At 32.4% G+C, this 13,961-nt stretch overlaps 1 long non-coding RNA gene across 1 annotated transcript; it reads left to right on the top strand.

Moving 5' to 3' along the window:
* The first annotated feature begins 8,268 nt into the window (after positions 1 to 8,268).
* LOC143076142 (uncharacterized) lies at positions 8,269 to 13,787 on the top strand. Its single transcript, XR_012978542.1, has 2 exons — positions 8,269 to 8,410; positions 8,739 to 13,787. It is a non-coding gene; the product is annotated as an uncharacterized LOC143076142 (long non-coding RNA).
* Positions 13,788 to 13,961: the final 174 nt, after the last annotated feature.

Raw genomic sequence — 13,961 nt, 5'->3', positions numbered from 1 at the left:
TTACATCCGACGATGATAATCTTTAAGCGCTTTGGTTAATACACTGGGTCAAATTCGTTTATTTACATTAATAAGACGATGGACTTTAAGTCGTTCTTAAAACTGATCACAAACACATGAATAAAATGAATAACATTATATCATATATGAAAATGACAGCAGCCCATTGAACCACTAAACACAAGTGTAATCTTGTAAGAGGTCTTTAATACACAGTTGACAATTTTCTATTCACAAGTGATTTCGTAGAGGGGCCGGATAACACCAGTATTTGTGCACTAACATTTTCCCGACAACAATTCAAAGTAGTCACCACTTTGTAACAACATGGTGCAGTTATTGCTATTGTGACATCATTGCAAAATTAAATCAATACAACGTTATTTTATAGACTCCAATGAACATTGTACAACTTAAACATAACCATTGATGAGGTTTCTGAACTTGTAGTAGAACTGTTTTACACCAGTATTTGCACACTTACACGAAAAACAATTAAAAGTAATTCTAATATGACGTGCTTCTTTCGCTTTGTGAACAAACCCATGCTCTAAATCCAAAACAATTTGTTTGCACATGCGTATATTGATTTCTTCATAATAATGAATTTTATCAAATTATCATGCACTTAATATATTTCCTTAACTTTAAAACACTTTCAAACTCTTAAAATGTGCACGTGATGTTACTAATTTATTTATCATGACTGTAATGTGTTGCATTCCGAAATGGATATACCGTATAGCGGGTTATTTTCGCGAGTGTAAATTTTCGCGATTTTCATTGAATAAGGTATACGTAATATTTTGGCTATTTTTATTTTAGCGGATTCGAAACTTTTATAAATACGTTTGCATATACACTTTGAAATTGGCGGAATTTATTTTGTCGATTTTGTTATTTCCGCGAAAATAAGCGAAAATATCCCACTATACGGTATTTGGCCTAGATATGACAACTGTTCATGCTGGCTGTTCAAACTCCTCCCTTTGAAAAATCATAGTGCCAGCCGTTTGCTTCTTTACAAACAAAAAAAGGGAGGTTCATGTAAGAGCCTACACAAACGCTTTTACACTTATACTTATCGGACATAGAAATTACCTTAATTGTTCTCTTCAGAATCGAAATAACTAATGCAAGCTACTACTTTATTGTAGTTTTATCATGGGTAGGCATTATATTTGTGTTATTTTAGCCCTCACTATCGCTCGGGCAAAAATAATCACGATTATAATGCCTATCCATGTTAAAACTAAAATAAATTAAAGCTTGCATCAATTATTTAAAAACATCATGATTTAGTAGTTTATACGGGGCACCGAATGGGACTCTTGTGGTTTTGTACAAATTCAATTCTGTCATCACAAAATCATTTTGTCTTACAAAACTATGTGATACAGACTTGTTTTATTAGAACTTCAATTTTGTGATGACAAAATTCATTTTTGTAGATGAAATTCATTTTTGTCATGACAAGAGTCAATTTTGTCAAAAAGGTATGCAAATATAAACTTATTTGCATACAAAATAGACTTTTGTTACCTGACATGGAAAATTGACTTTTGTGAGACAAAATTCAATTTTGACTCACAAAAGTCTATTTTGTGATGAAATGGGAAGACAAAATTGACTTTTGTGAGACAACATTTGATTTTGTGAGACAAAATTCAATTTTCAAAATTGACTTTTGTGAGACAAAATTCATTTATTTTCAATTTTGTCTCACAAAAGTCAATTTTGTGTCACAAAAGTCGATTTTGTATGCAAATTAGTTCACAGAATTCATACTTAACTAATTTGCATACAAAATTGACTTTTGTCTCCCAATTTTCAAATGAGGTAACAGAAGTCAAGTCTGTGATACAAAAAATGACTTTTGTTTTGTCGTGACAAAAGTAACTTTTGTCCACTGAAAGATAATTTTGTATGACAAAATTTAAATTTGTAGTATACTACAAATTTGGTTAAACTGAATTCATTTTTGTTGAACAAAACTCACTTTTGTCCGTACAAAATTGATTTTCGAGTACAAAACCACAAGAGTCCCATTCGGCGTCCCGTAGTTTACCGTTGTGACAACATGGCAAAATTACATAAATACAACGTCCTGTCGTCGATCTAAACAACGTTGTCACAACTTTACTTTCAAAACGTCAACTAGAAAAACTATGAAAATTAACATGTCTCTTTTAAACAGGAAAGCATCGATAATAAACACAACCAGTTATGTTTTTTTTTCTGATTTCGTAAAGGGGCCAGATAACACCAGTATTTGTGCACTAACCCGACAAACAATTCAGTGAGGGGGGCAAGAGATTTGACTGTAATGCTGTTATGGGGTAATTTAATTCTTTGTTATTTTTTGTAATAAATTCCATTGTCTGTGAACATGTTTTAGATGTATAATTTGTACAAAAAAAAGGTACAAATTATAGTTTGTATTTTGACTTTGTACACATTTTTGTGCAAATTATAGTTTGTTTTTTTACTTTTACACATTTTTCCTACAAATTTAATTTGTATTTTGACTTTGTACACATTTTTTGTACAAATCATGATTTATAAAAATAACAATGTGTATAAAATTTGACTAAAATTTACTTATAACTTTTACAATAACTTATCATATGGATTGATACACCGTATATAATTTTAATTAAATCACCAAATAATAAACGTTATGTTGTACTGTTACACCACTGTCCAAGGTTAAGGAAGGGTTTGGCACTAACCAACATGCTAAACCCCGCCATATAATGTATGTGCCTGTCCCAAGTCAGGATCCTGTAATTTGGTTGTTTTCCAATTGTTTTACATTATTTTGTATATAAATTAGGCTGTTAAATTTTTCGTTTGAATTGTTTTTCGTTTTTCGTTTGTTATTTCAAGGCCTTTTATATCTGACTATGCGGTATTGATAAAATTGAGAATGGAAATTGGGAATGTGCCAAAGAGACAACAACCCGACCACAGGGCAGCCAACAGCGGAAGGTCACCAACAGGTCTTCAATGTAACGAGAAATTCCCGCACCCGGAGGCGGCCTTCAGCTGGCCCCATAACAAATATATAATAGTTCAATGATAATGGACGCCATACTAAATTCAAAATTGTACACAAGAAAGTAAAAGTTAAAATAATACAAGACTAACAAAGGCCAGAGGCTCCTGACTTGAGACAGGCGCAAAAATGCGGCGGGGTTAAACATGTTTGTGAGATCTCAACCCCCCCCCCCTAATACCTCTAGCCAATGCAAAAAAGTAAACGCATATTAAAATTCAGTTCAAGAGATGTCCGAGTCTGGTGTCAGAATATTTAACCAAAGAAAATAAACAAAATGACAATAATACATAAATAACATCAGACTACTAGCAGTTAACTGACATGCCAGCTCCAAACTTCAATTAAACTGATTGAAAAATTGTGTCTTCATTATATGAATATCAGGCACAATCCTCCCCTTTAGGGGTTTAGTATCATATCATCATAACATATATGAGAAGAACATAACCCGTGTCATGCCAACAACTGGTTTTTAAATAAATGTGTTTAGTTCCGTTGCAAAGACCCCATAAGTGAATCAACATTAAAGCCAAAATATGCAATCTTTAATGACCTGACAACAGTATCGTAACTATATCCCTTCTTAATAAGTCTATTTAAAGGTTTTGTAGCTTCTGAGGTGAATACTGACATGTTTGTGCTTTATAAAGAATATTTCCATAAAATATTGGATGTGAAATACCTGAACGTATAAGAAGTCTGCATGTTGAGTTATATTTACGAATGATGTCCTTATACTGATGATAAAATTTAGTAAATGTTTTGACTAGTTTGTGATATCGAAAACCCTGGTGTAATTATTTTCAGTAATACATAAATTTCTCTCGTTAAAATCTTGCTCATAGTCGAATGCGGTTTGATGAGCTATAGTTGTTAATTTCTGTGTCTTTTTGTCTCTGTTGGAGAGTTGTTTCATTGGTAATTATACCACACCTCCTTTTATACTTGTTTACAAAATACAAAAATAGTATATTTGTATCACTTGTTTGAGCATGTGAGTGAAATATTGCCTGTGGGAATTACACAACATCGTTTGATTTTAGCATTCACATTTAGAAGTGCTACTCCTCCTCATATGTATTTACATGACAAAGAACCCTGACTATCATTTCTAAAAGCTTTTCAACTGGTTCACATAGTGAAAAGGGAAGCTCAGAACTGTCGCTGCAAATAATAATGTGTCTTTAAAAGCTACAATTTAATTTCTCGACAAAATATCCTGTAAATAAGTGAATATATGTGTGTCTCTTTAGTTAAGGCCTAGCTAGATCCATGCAACCAGTTATATAATTAGATCTACTGTATTGGTCCTGAGCCGGACTGATTTTAAGATTTCATTTACTGTTATCTGTTATTGACCCTTTTCAATTCCTTGTTATCTGTTATAAGCCGAATCAATTTACTGTTTTTCTGTTATTGGAACCCCCTTGCCTCCCCTCTTCAATGTAGCCACCACTTTGTGACAACCTCGCAAAATTACATCAATTCAACGCTATTTTGTGGACTTTAAGGCACGTCATGTAGTCCTCCCAAACAACGTTGTCACAACTGCCCATTCTAAACGTCAACCACTTCGAGACTAGAAAAAATATAAATAAATTTAACATATCAAAATAAGAAGGTGAGGTACAATGTATGATTGTCAATGACAGAGCTCTCCACAAGACACCAAAAGACACCGTGATTAACAACTATATGTCACCGTACGGTTTTTTGTCTTTTTAAAACAGGAAAGCAATATTATACAACTAAAAAGTAGGAAAACAAAAATACCGAACTCCGATGAAAATTGTAAATGAAAAGTCCCTTATCAAAGGGCAAAATCAAAAGCTCATAGCAACAAATGAATGGATAACAAGTGTCAAAATTTTGACTTGGTACAGACATTTTCTTATGTAATAAAATGGGGGTTTAAACCTGGTGTTATAGCTAGCTTTACCACTTATATGAGAGTTGCATAAAATTCAATTATATTGACAACGATGTGTGAACAAAACAAACAGACATAAAAGATAAAATTGTCAAAAATAGTGGTACATCAGTTACTATTTTGTTACAATGTTAATTACTATAAAACAAACAAATATGTCAACAAAGAAATACAAAAACGCAAACAGACAAACCACATAAGCAAAAACATTTTTTTTTTTTTTATGATGATGTTTCTTTGACACTTTCTTACGGTGTTTATATATCACAACTCGATCGCTATGCCCTTGTATGTTGTGACGTTTTGGATTTGAATGAATGAAATCTTTGTATTACTTGTAAATTATAATGTCAGACAGCCCAACAATGTTTGATCTGTAAATTTGCTTTGAATTTCGCAAATGTTTTGTTCTTCCCTCGCCGGGATTCGAACTCAAGCTACTGAGATATCGTGGTACCAAATCTTCATGCACTATGCACAACGCACTAAACCACTATTGTTATGTACATATATCTATTCATGGCTCTACCATCTGTTGATACCTTTATATTGGCATTGCACAAGGTCATGGTTTTCTCTGACTCTTCATTCGAATGTTGGATGTGTATTTTTGGGCTTTTAACTTGTTGTCAGTAACTGCGAGTACTCTCAGATATGTACTTAGTGTCTTTTTGTTGTTGGGATTTACAAATTCCTCGTCCACGTTCACTCTATGCTTTCGTTAAATGTATTTCTATTTGTATCCATCTGATCAGTTAAGCCTTTTTCAATTGATTTTTATGATTTATTATAGCTATAGGTAAGGGAACGGTTGGGCGCCTGCTAACATGTTTAACTAAAAAAATAAGCATAACGGCAATCGTCCTTAACACACACATCTTCGAATAGACTGTCCATATACAAATTGAAACTGATGCTCCGCCCGACCAGATGAAAACACATTGCATGTTAATACCGCTTGCCAATGTAGAATAACCAAACATAAAATATACACACAGTAAAACCCAGTTTAAATAAAGTCTAAGTCCGATGTCAGAAATGATAACAAAAGAAAAAAGCAAAATTACAATGATACATAACTTAACAAAGGACTACTAGTACTTACTGACATGCCAGCTCCAGACTTCATTTAAACTGATTGGAAAGTTATGTCTTCATCATATGAAAATCAAGTACAATCCCTACATTACATATAAGAGAAGAACATAACCAGTATCATGCCAACAACAGGTTTTAAAATAAATGTGTTTATTTCCGCTGCAAAAACCCTATGAGTGAGTCAATATTCATAACAAAATATTCCAGTAGGGTAGCACTACAGTCTAACAGTGATTTTTTTTAAGATTTTTTTTATCACATAATTTTGAAGTTAATATTATTCTGCACAATTTAAAAAAATCCCAAAGTCATTATCACATCACAACACGGAGTAATTTGATAATGAACTTATGATAAACGTTTAATCCCGCTGCAAGTGTTTGTACCTGTCCTAAGTCAGGAATCTGATGTACAGTAGGTGTCGTTTGTTTATGTCATTTATACGTGTTTCTCGTTTCTCGTTTTTCCGACGTAGTCGGTATAGTTTCGGTTTGTGCCCTTTGAACTTAAAGACGCTTAACTCTGGCAACAGAATACGCATGCTCGAAAATCCTTTCTGTGATTGGACAAAATGCTGTCATGGTGGGTGATTTGGTTGTGTTTGAAAAAACGTCTCGTTAATTATATCGTGATGGAAAGCAAGTGAAAAACTATAAATATTTGAACAATCTTACAAAGATTGATATTTTTATTAAAATAATGGAATTTAAGTTAATAGACTTAAATTCAGTTATCGCCGGGGCCACTCACGGATTGTGTTTCATGTTTTAGATTTACCCAACATGTGTGACGTTATATTCTGTGACGTCATTTAGTTCTTTTTAGAATTTCATCGCAGCAAGCAAACTGTTTAAATTTTGTAAGCGGTAAACTTGAAAATTGAAATGGTAAAGTAAACTAGTGTAAGAATTTGTATGGTTATAACTTGACTCATGCTTCTAATGTTTATCAGACGTAATCTTAGAAAGAATTCGTTTTATCGATCGTCATTTTTTAACCATATTGCATCGCCACGTGGAGAGCACATGCAAAGACTGAATGAGAAATTGGTCCCATGAATGGATTATTCGTTTTCATTTTTATAATTATTTAATTTTTACAAGTGTGAGTAATTAGATGCAATATTGTCCTAAGATTTGCAGATTATAATCATGTTTACCATGCGTCATTGGTATATTTCTACATAAAATTAGATGCACGACGAGTTTAATTTGTTTTTATTTTAATTTTTTTATATATTACTTTTTCCCCATATCTTATACTATTGAAATTGAGTATTGACAGATCGTCTAGTGCCTATGGGTAAGCCTAACAAATAGTATTTTGCGCTGTAACAGATCATGCAGGTTAGTAACGTGTCTTTAATGATTATGTGTTGTGGGGCAGGTGTTATTTAATGAACTCCTGAAAACTTCCGAATTAAAAGTAAATTTTCCTTAAGAGAGTATACATCGGTAATTGTGTATCTAGATCTTTCATAGCACATATACAGCAAATATTCCATGAAAGGATATGAACGTAAAAGGGACGTACTCTTTGGGGCGAAGGACCCAGGTTCGTAACCGGAAGTTCAATACAAATAAACAAAAATCTTGAAAATCTTGAACAGAGACCATACCCGGAGTTAAGAAGCAGTAGCCAAAGAAATCATTGCTAAATGTTAGCTTGCTGGTGGATTTAAGCAAATAATATGAGGCAGGCATTACCTGTAAATGGGGACGAAGTCTGTATGAATTATTTTTTTGTAACTTAATTATTTGTCAAAAAAAAAAAGAAACGGAAATACCGTAACGTTTCCGAGTTTGGTTCTGTTGTTAGGGATTTTAGTTGTGACGTTATTTAAATTATGACGTCATATGCAATGTAAACAAAGAAACGCTATCATTAGGTAACGTTTTTTCATATCAAGGAATTATTAAAAATGAAATTGGTATTGCGCGTTTCTTCCTATTTTATACTAGACTGATAAATATATATTTTACTCAAAGTTTCATACAAACGAGACCGGAAAAAGGAAGTATATTGTACATTTCTGCGCAGGTCCGGGATTTCAAAACATGACATAAAAAAAATTGAACGATTTTGAGTTCATTAGTACAATGAAAAATTCGGGAAATTTTCCCGAATTTTTTTTTTTATTGAATTTTCTACTGTTATTGGGGACTTCGTCCCCATATTATCATTATCTGTATATATCCGGCTATAAATTTTGCGTGTACCTACACATTTGTGTACTTAAAATTGTCAAGAGTCGTTCATCACAGTGACATGTATACATTTTTTAGTTGCTACTACTCTCTAGCCTAGACTAGGTCGATATGGTATGAATAGTTCAGTCAAATCAAGAATTTAGCCATATGTAAACAGGCCACAGCTTGAATTATTGTTGTAATAACTCAATTATATACTAATATTACACTATGTTACTATCAACTGAGAATGGATTTAAGTTTAATAAATATATAAATCTGTTTATATACTAATTTTGAATTAATTTTTTTAAATTATTGTAACTATTATCGACACAACTACATGTATGAGTATACGTAATTTTTAATTGTTATTGTTTCTTTGTACAGTCATTTGGTTTTGTTATGTCAATGCTATATAGCATGGTGGAACTTATATTTACTTTTTGTTGAGTTGTAGCACACTGATTGGTAGATCAGTTAGAGACCTTGCTCGGCCACAGAACACGGCCAAGGGTTGTAACAGTTGGACCAGAGACTTGGACAACAAGGACACACCAGTTTTTAAGATGGGTTACCAGACTGGACTGGATTCACGACTCATCACGTAACTAACTCAACTCCTTTGGTCACATACATTTGTACATTGAATCATCATCAGATGTTATTTATGCCAACCCCTAGAGCTTTGCATTGGTATGATCCAGTTGAGAATTTTTCAGGTAATCGTCAGATTTACTAGTTAAAAGCGGTATAATACTTTTAAGTTAAACCCCTTCATGTACAAAATGTACATGTGATTACAACATATAACAAACATATTTATATAGATTAAGACAACTTTTTCTAATCTTATGGGTTAGATTGAAAAGATTTGTGTAACGTTTATATCTCAGTTTCTAAACTTAAAATTGCTGAATGTGTTACTTTTACAAATTTATATGGCCTTACAATGATGGGATGCCGCATCATGTGTTTGAAATAAAAAAAACTTTCGTAAATATGAGGTTACATTCTATATAATTGTTATATAATATATTACATTGAAACTTTTAAATGTTGTTTGGTATTTATCACATTTTGAAAGGAGGACGCTATCGATTTATATAACATTATAATATTTATCTTGTTTAATAACCTGATTAAAAAAAAAATCAGATATGCATGTACTGCATGAATACAGATTTTGCAATAAAGTACCACAATTTAAAGGACAAAAGTTTATAGAAGTGTATATTTATTGATCACTAATTTAGGACAGACTTCTTATTGCTGTTTGCCACAAACCCTACCAACCAGTCTCAGGGTGTGGGAAATTTTCATTATTATTAAATTTTTTTTATATATATATATATTAAGGGAAAAAGGGGGTCCAATGGTTTTATCTTGTAATCAACTTTTAAATGAGACTATTTCAAGTTTTGTGTAATTTAAATTTGTCAGTAGCAGTTAAACGGATATGTACATGTAATATTAGCAAATCTAGTACAAACTAAGTAATTATTTACAGCTTGTCTTGCAGTCTGCTCCACCGTTAAAAATCTTTAGTATTTAGGTGTCGAAAACAGCTTTAATTTATATATATACTAGTCTAGAATGTATTGCAATCTTCATCCTGGGAATTCTAGAAGTTGCCCAATTTATGAGTATCGTACACTGTATGTTTAGGTGCCGTTTGTTATTTTAGGCTGGTGCATTACCAGGAACTTTTCATTTGCATAAATCATTGGCCCTACTGGTTGCTTGGCAACAGTTGATTCCAAATTATGGTTGTTATTTATTATGAAATTATAGTACCGGTTGAATTTCAGTAACAGTTAGCATGAATGCTGGGACTATTTGAAATGTTATGCTTTTAATTATGAGGGTATCTAGATGTTGTTAAGCACTTGTTTGTGTTTTGTTTTTTGTGTAACACAGGTCATCCTTTATAACTTTTGGATGTCCTAACAGGTAACTTTAACCAGGTTTACTTTGATTAATATAGGCCTTCTTGTGATATCCAAGTTCAAATCACCTTGTCCTTTAATGGAAATAAGGTTTCATTTGGGCAACCTGGTTCAAACCCAAGATGAGAGAGAGAGAGAGTGGTTGCTGCTGTTATACTAAATGTTTGTTTCTGCTTACATGGATTTAGACTCTAGTATAGGGTTCTCATAGTCATTCTTTTAATTTGCGTTTGCCTGAGTTGATCTAGTTTTTCTTGCTTTGTATTTATGGGCGTTTACATTATAAGAATTTCACTCCTACATAGTTATCTTACACATTCAGGTATTGACCATCCAATCTTTTATGGTAATACACTTTACAACAGACAAATATCAGCTTTTACCTCAAAAACTAACAAAACATAAAAGCAAACTTATATAAAGTAGAAATACTGTTACCTGCATATATATGGCTTATTTTGGCTTCAATATTGATTCACTTGCACATCTATGCATCAGACTAAAACTCCTTTATTTTTAAACCAGTTGCAGGTATGATAAGAGTTATGTTTCTCTAATATATTTTATGGTGATATGATATTAAACCCCCATGACGGGTTGGTGCTAGATTTTCGTATATTCAAGACATAGTTTTTCGAACAGTTTAATTGAGGTCTGGAGCTGGCATGTTAGTAACTGTTCGTAGTCCCTTGTTGATTTTTGTAATATCGTCATTTTCAATTTTTGTTTTGTTTAATTTGTTACTTATTCTGATATTGGACTCTTTATGATTTTTACTGTGCGTATTGTTGTGCGTTGCTTCTTCTTCATTTAGTTGAGATTTTGAAAAACTTGTTTAACCCCTCGCCATGCGAATATCTGAAAAAAGTAATAAAAAAAAAAAAAAAAAAAAAAAAAAGCCATTATGGATGAAGCCATTTCTGGTTTTTAGAGGGATTGCTTCAGATGCTTGGCCCCAACTGCAGATGTTTATCCTGCTATTACCCCAAGGAAATTTTTACAGTTTTTCAGACCTTTAGTAACCGTTTATTTGTAAGTTCCACACCACCCGTACATACCATGTATCAGAGAGGACAGTCTTTCTTTTTTTCATGAGTTCGGTTCTCTAGTTGATTTATTGAATACATTTCCTATCTCTTTATGAATTGTTAAGGTATTGCTTACTTGTACATTTTGTATCTCTCTCAACAAAAATTGTGACATTACTAATTTACTAGGATTGGATATTTTTTTTTTTTTTAGTAATTTAATGTGTGTCAAAATTGAGGTTTGAGTTTTTAAGAAGGTATTAAACACTCCAGGCCAGAGTCATGCTGTAGTTTAGCAATATTTTCTTATCTTGTGTTGGTATGAATTCAGTGTATTTGAAGCTGTCCTTTCATTGATTTTGGAGGATTATTAAATGGGTTGGAGATCCAATACTGACACTTAATACAGGGTTTTACAGAAGAATTATTATTTTTCTTGATTTATTATGCTTTAAATTGTATTCTTATTACTATGTAGCTATACTTCCATTTAGCTATTTGTCGGACACAATTGTAGGAGATTTTTAATGTTTGATGTTTGAATAGTAGAATCCTCAATAGTAAGTATGTTTTTGTAGCAGACTGACATCCTCCAGATGGGTTTGACTTAGGTCTAGCCACAGAAATGCATTTTTGTGGTGGCATATTTGTCGCATGTTAAAAAGTTAACTCAGAATATATAATGAAACTATAAGGATCCAACATATTTTTAATAAACTTGTAGTGGATTGACACAGGTAGTTCAAAAGTGGGTCTTTGCCAATGAGATGAAGAACATGATCAGATGGAGTGTGAGATTCATCATTCTTAAGTAAGGATTGTTTCAATTTAGACCAATGCAAACATGGACTGGTGCTGCTATAGAATTTACAACTATTTATTGCCGTTATAATAAGCTGTCGGGTTGCTACATAAAATATTATGATTTTCGATCAGACCAGAACTTTTTCAACTAGATGTTTTTCACTTGTCACCCTTAACCTGCTTATGAAATGAATTCTTAACATCTTTATATTATTTGTTGATATACTATAATATACTATATTTTATGATATACAAATACAATCAACTATCTTGTGGTTTGCTGTAGTTTTGGTAAGTATTTTTATCTGTGTAGGTAAATATGTTTTGAACAGTTGTTCACAAAACTTCATCTAGATTATTTAACATATATTATGTACCAGTTGTACTTTAAATAAAAATATCTATTTATCTATCTCGACATTTATCATATATATAGACCAAGTTGTGCGTTAAATAAAATAGCTATCTATCTACCGATTATTTAATATATATATGTACGAAGTTGTACGTTAAATAATATCTATCTATCTATCTAGATTATTTAATATATATATGTACCAAGTTGTACGTTAAATAAAAATATCTATCTATCTACCTATCTGTAGTTATCTCATATCTGGTTCACAGCTTTGCAGCGAACCGCCCTTTTTATGGCGGTTGACAGAGTCTCTGTTTTCCTCCGTCAATGTGGCAGAATTCGCTGCATAGAATCTTAATGTTAACTATGAAATTTTAGGTTTTTGGATAATACAGACTACACTTGTGTATCCCACTGTGTTTTCTAAATTTAAAGCACCAGTGTATCCCACGGTGCATCTTTACATTTTCATATATATCTATCTTCATATATATCTATCTATCTACCTGGTTGCCATATTATCGTCGGGTAACCGACCATAGATCTATCTACATATACATGGTCTATGGTCTATCTATCTCTATATATATATTATATATTATATGAATCTATCATATTATGAATAAAAGCTGTGGCCAGATATCGCCAAACCATATATGTATTTTGTTTTAATGGCACCATCTGAGATAATGGAATTTAAGTTAATAGACTTAAATTCAGTTATCGCCGGGGCCACTCACGGATTGTGTTTCATGTTTTAGATTTACCCAACATGTGTGACGTTATATTCTGTGACGTCATTTAGTCCTTTTTAGAATTTCATCGCAGCAAGCAAGCTGTTTAAATTTTGTAAGCGGTAAACTTGAAAACCCGCCCTCCCACTCCTTTTTATTGAACAAGATACTGCTCTTTTGTATTTATTTTTCAGGTTTGTGTCGGTGATAGTGGTGATACAGATTTGACTGATGATGTTAACTCGTTTGCTGTTGAGAAAAGTGACTTTTATTTGAACTTTGTGCATCATAAATATATTCCCGTAAATGGCAGAATTCGCTGCATAGAATCTTAATGTTAACTATGAAATTTTAGGTTTTTGGATAATACAGACTACACTTGTGTATCCCACGGTGTTTTCTAAACTTAAAGCACCAGTGTATCCCACGGTGCATCTTTACATTTTCATATATATCTATCTTCATATATATCTATCTATCTACCTGGTTGCCATATTATCTTCGGGTAACCGACCATAGATCTATCTACATATACATGGTCTATGGTCTATCTATCTATATATATATATATATTATATATTATATGAATCTATCATATTATGAATAAAAGCTGTGGCCAGATATCGCCAAACCATATATGTATTTTGTTTTAATGGCACCATCTGAGATAATTGTTTCTCCAATAGCTCTTTGCATCCGTGACAGCTGTTTGTTTGGGACAATTATATAATTTTTAATGTAAACTTTGTTGTACGAACGTACATGACTTTTAAAACGCACCTACGCATGTGAGATTTCCGCGGGGTTTTG

This window comes from Mytilus galloprovincialis, chromosome 5 (genome assembly GCF_965363235.1).
Source record: "Mytilus galloprovincialis chromosome 5, xbMytGall1.hap1.1, whole genome shotgun sequence".
Lineage (NCBI taxonomy): Eukaryota > Metazoa > Mollusca > Bivalvia > Mytilida > Mytilidae > Mytilus > Mytilus galloprovincialis.
Note: the sequence above shows the minus strand (reverse complement) of the source record. Positions and strands in the feature narration are given on the sequence as shown.